Source organism: Mustela lutreola, chromosome 4 (genome assembly GCF_030435805.1).
Source record: "Mustela lutreola isolate mMusLut2 chromosome 4, mMusLut2.pri, whole genome shotgun sequence".
NCBI lineage: Eukaryota > Metazoa > Chordata > Mammalia > Carnivora > Mustelidae > Mustela > Mustela lutreola.
The window spans coordinates 42,418,397-42,423,896 of NC_081293.1; the positions used below are offsets into that span (position 1 = coordinate 42,418,397).

Sequence of the window (5,500 nt, forward strand, 5' to 3'; positions counted from 1 at the left end):
TTTAACATTTTTCAGCAGCTCAGGGCCCCTATTTCCCCCAAGATCTTGGCACCTTTCATCAGAGATGACTTTCCTCCTGTCTGCAGGGTCATCTGTAGTATTTGCTGCAGTGTTTCTTATCAGTTCTTCCCAGTCTGAGAAGCCATAACCAGGCTCAGAAGCTATGGACACCGGGTAGTCTCATTCTCTTCTAGACTCAGCTGTGCTGGTATCCCTTTTTCCCTCCATCTGAACCCAGACTCAAGGCATCTCTGCTCCTGGCTTCACCCTATAACTGATACATCCTTCCTAGGGGAGTGGAATGTCCCTTCCCATTGTCTCAGAGTTGCTCCTCCCTCTCTCAAGGGCAAATCACTCCTTCTTCTCTGGAATACAGCTCTTACCTATTTTCCTGATCAGGGAAGCCTTATCATGTAACTAAAAGTCTTGTCAATCAGGAAAAAAGCGGGGGAGGGGGAGCATCCTTGAGAATGGGGACTGTTCAGCGAGGGAAAACATCATCCTCTTCTGAGATCAGAAGGCCTGGGCCCCCAGAGGGTCAAAATGGACTTGTACCTGGCCCACTGTCCCACCCCCATTTTGACCTTGACTGTGGAGTACAGGAAGGCCCTGCACCCAAGGGGATCCACCCTGTCGCCTCTGGTCACCTTCAAAGCCTGCTGTAAGGACCCTCACCAGCATGGGGTGGGGCGAAGGGCACTCAGCAAGCAGCCTCAGTACATCCATCCTGCCACTGGGTGGCACTGTGACTCCTCAGAGAGGGAACAGCGCCCACGGGGAGACTGACCACAAAAAGGACTGGGAATACCATGCCTGTCCTAATGCGCTGGGCATTGTGGTTACAAAAGAGAACAAGAAATGGTTCCTGCCACCCATGAGCCCATGGTAGGACAGATAAACACATGGATAATGGATTAATTGCTCCAACAACCCATTCCAGCTGTGGGGCTCAGGGAAGGAGGAGGCACTTGAGACTTGATGCACAATTGGCCATTCCAGGACAGGCTGGCTGTGATGGTGCTGACTCCCAGGGCACACCGCACAGATGGGGATGGGGAAGGTTCACGGACTCCCAGCAAGGAATGGCAGGTAGGGAGCTGAGGGTTGGAGGTGCCTGGCACAGGTGAGGAAGGATGGGCACTTGTGCACAAGGTTTCAGCACCAAAAAGCTCAGGTGCTCTTTGTGTCCATGGAGCACTTAGCTCAGAGATGTGGTGAGGCCCCTGGTGCTCCCACGACTAGAAAATGCTGGAAGATCCTGGCAGGAGCAGAAGACTACTGGCGTCCTGTCCTCTTGCTGTGCTTTTCTGAGCTCAGCCTCCAGTTCCAGCACTGGTCCCATCTTGCCGCAGGATCCTGGGTCAGCTCTCTGGCCTCCGTGACTGTTTGTGTACAAGGGATCTTTCATATGCACAAATATGTTGAAAGATGAAAAAGTTTAGTCAGAAGCCACAGCGCGGGGGAAAAATAAGTCAAAGAGCATCAAGAGCTACTCACGCTGTTTCCTGCTGCCCTGGTCTCTTTGGAGGTGGGGCCACTGGGGAGGAGGACTCCCTTGGCTCCCTTCAGGCCTGGGCAGGACCCAATAGAAAACCAGATAGTATCTATTTGTCCTTGGAGAACAGCCCATCTCCACAAAGTCTGTAAAACTTTTTTTTTAATTTTTTAAGATTTATTTATTTTACAGAGAGAGTTCACCAGTAGGCAGAGAGGGAGGCAGAGAGAGAGGGAGAAAGCAGGCTCCCTGCTGAGCAGAGAGACCAATGTGGGGCTCCATCTCAGGACCCTGAGATCATGACCTGAGCCGAAGGCAGAGGCTTTAACCCACTGAGCCACCCAGGCGCCCCAAGTCTGTAAAATTTAATAAGCAGAACTTTGCAGCAAGGAAACAATTTAATATCTGGTATATATGTTTTCATTAAAATCTTAAAGATGGAACAAAGACTCTGTTTTCAAATTTCCTATTCAGGAGTTAACTTATTATGGTGTTGAAATCCACATGGAAACAGTTGAACTGAAATGAGCCTCCTAAAACAAAACACAAGTAGTAATGGACTGGCAAGTTTGAGACTAATGACCTCAAACCCTGGATGGTGGGTAAGGCCTCAGCCTGACTCTGGTCCACACGCACAACCATCAGAAGGGGGTGCCCGTTGTGTCCCTTATCCCCCCCCCACCACCACCATAGGAATCTGGGGACCAGCAAGGGTACTCAGGGGTCCAGGCCAGCGCAGACAGTACTATTTCAACCAGATACTCCCCACCTCCTTTTGTAATTTACAAATGAAGCTGATAAGAGGTGATAAGGCCCAGTGTTTGTCAGGGAAGAGGGTCCTCCCTACACTCCCCTCTACTAGCGTCCAGCCCCAGAGCCAAACCTGCCCAGCTCAAACTGGGGAACCCAGGTCACCTTTTAGAGAGATTATTCCCCTCCACCTAGTGAGGATTCCAGAAGAGGCACAAGGGGCTTTGCATAGCATAGTGCATAGCATGCACATCCTTTTCATTAAAAGGTGTATTTCAGTTCTGTTAAATTACAGTTTTCAAAGATGCTTTTATACGCACATTTCACTGCAAACAACATAAATTTTATGTAATTATTTGAATAATGATGAAAGGGAAGAGAGGAAGCCTGGGGAGAGGTAATGGGGATTAAGGGAGATAAAGTCCTTCCAGTCCCTCTCCTCTGCCTTTGTCCATTTGCTCCTAATCGGTTACTTTTTTAAAGTATAATCATGCAGGGACGCCTGAGTGGCTCAGTTGGTTGGACAACTGCCTTCGGCTCAGGTCATGATCCCAGAGTCCCAGGATTGAGTCCTGCATCAGGCTCCCAGCTCCACAGGGAGTCTGCTTCTCTCTCTGACCTCCTCCTCGCTCATGTTCTCTCTCACTGACTCTCTCTCAAATAAATAAATAAAATCTTTAAAAAAAAAAAAAAAGTATAATCATGCAGCAATAAGTCAAGAAAAGCCTTGGCCCAGGCTTTGGAGTTCAACACCACAGTCAGAAGGAATGTAATTACATCCCCAAACTGACAAGAAGTCAGCACACACTAGACTAGGTACAGAAAGCTCCAGCTTTATGCACAGAAAACTGGTCTTGGAGGAGGGGTGATTGAGTTTTCAGAAAGTATGATGTAACGCCCACACACACAGATTTATTATCTGCAACTATATGTCCCAGAAGAGTCTTTTGAGGGACATGAGAAGTTCTCTATTCCTCATCTGTCTTGCAGAATACTTCTAACCTCTTTGCAGAGTATCCTAGCACCCCTGATTTCCTTTTATACATTTTAGGTATGTAATTTAGAGCAAGTGATACTGTATCTGGTCTTCCCATCAATCAGAGCTTACAGTTGACTTTGACATTGTCAGTACCTTGGTCATGTATTATCCTCAACACTAAAAGAACATATATAAACTAAATTTTTAAAAATAAGTGGTAAAAGACACGAAAAATACAATTCATAAAAGGTTAAGAAATGCCCAGTGTTAGGTGAAACTGTCCCTCACCTTTTATGACTATGCGTATAATCTGATACAACTGAGAATAGTTTCAAAATGTTTCAGTGTGTATGCTCTGATAAGCAATTCCACTTCTCCAAATGTATCCTATGGAAACATCCACTCAACTAAACAGAGACAGATGTACAAGGATTTTCATTGTAGCTTTATATAGTATAGGAAATTTATTATAGAAAAACTGGAAAAAAGCATAAAAGTCCCTCAAGAGCAGATTCGGACTTCTCCAAGCTTCAGCCAGACGCAGGGAGCCGAGCCAACAGGACTGAGCGCCGAGTGCCCCTCTCACTCCTGCGGAGCCCCTGCTGGGACCCTCTGTGCGACTGGTACCCGGCGCACAGCCCCTTCTTGGACGGGGCATTCAGGCTGGCCCGGCTGCTCCAGGAGCACGCGCAGTGTGTGGTTGGGCCACAGCAGCTGGCAGAGCTATGTGCGCGCGCTGCCTGGGGCGGCGCTGGAGAGCCCTGCCCCGCTGCGGTGGCGGTCCCCGCCTGTAGCCCTGGGCTCTGCCCGCAGCTCCGAAGCGCGCGGCTCGGCTATTCCGCAGACGGTCAACGGCTGGCTTGTCCCTGGGCGTCCTCCGCTTCGCACCCAGGAGTTGACAGTCAAGACCAAGGATTGCGTGGTGGCGATCACCCGCAAGCACGGAGAGAGGCAGAAGGAGCATGGCTACATCTCGCGGTGCCTCACTAGAAAATACACATGGTTCCACATCCCATCCCCCACCCCTCCTCCGGGAGCTCTGAAACCCTCAGTTCCTTTCCTGGAGCCCATAGTCTCTCATTGTTTGTCTCCTTCTCTGATCCCTGCCCCCTTCAGTTTTTCCTTCATTCTCCTTTTGTCCTCTGTTCTATTCCTTCTGTCCCACATATGAGTGAAACCAGATGATAATTGTCTTTCTCTCCTTGACTGATTTCACTTAGCATAATCTTCTGGGTTCACCCATGAGCATGCAAATGGTGGGTAATGGCTGAGTAATATTCCATCGTATGTATGAACTGCATCTTTATCCATCCATCTGTTGAAGGGCACTGAGGCTCTTTCCACAGCTTGGCTATTGTGGTCATTGCTGCTATGAACATTGGGATGCATATGGCCCTTCTTTTCACCAAATCTGTATCTTTGGGGTGAATACGTAGCTAGTAGTGCAGTTGCTGGGTCATAGGGTAGCTCTATTTTTAACTTTTTGAGGAAGCTCCATATTGTTTTCCAAAGTGGCTGTACCAGCTCTCATTCCCACCAGCAGTGTTTCAGAGGGGAGAGGGTGAGGGGTTGGGGTAGCTGGGTGATGGTTAGTAAGGAGGACACACATTGTGATGAGCACTGGGTGTTCTACGCAACTAATGAATCATGGAACACTACATCAAAAACTAATGATGTACTACTGTATAGTGACTAACTTAAAAAAAAAGAAAAGAAAAAATACATGCACCTCCCTACTGTGGACCCTACCCTGGTCTCCCCCTCTCCATTCCCTGAGGGCAGGCTGACGCTAGAGGTGCCAATTCCAAGGCCAGCCACCCAGTCATCAGAAGTCACTATCCCTGGGTACCTGGATACCTCAATGGGTTAAAGCCTCTGCCTTCCGCTGAGGTCATGGTCATAGGGTCCTGGGATAGAGACCCACATCGGGCTTTCTGCTCAGCAGGGAGCCTGCTTCCCACTGCCCCACCCCTGCCTGCTTCTATGCCTACTTGTGATCTCTCTCTCTGTCAAATAAATAAATAAAATCTTAAAAAAAAAAAAAAAAATTCAGTATCCCTGTCATCTTTAAGGCACCTTAGAGCATGCGGGCCCAGAAGCTGGGACATCAGAGCAGCCTGGAGCCAAGGAATGGGCTTAGCCCTGCTGTCCACCTGTCACCTCTGTAGCCATTACTACCACCCACCAGTAGAGTTCAAAGCAACAATGCCCTCCTCCCAAAAAAATGTAGCTTGGTTAAACTATTGGTTAACCATACAATAGTCCATGAGACAATT

The 5,500-nt window shown here is 48.5% G+C and overlaps 1 pseudogene; it reads left to right on the plus strand.

Moving 5' to 3' along the window:
• The first annotated feature begins 543 nt into the window (after window positions 1–543).
• LOC131830107 (heat shock protein beta-1-like) lies at window positions 544–5,094 on the plus strand (annotated as a pseudogene).
• Window positions 5,095–5,500: the final 406 nt, after the last annotated feature.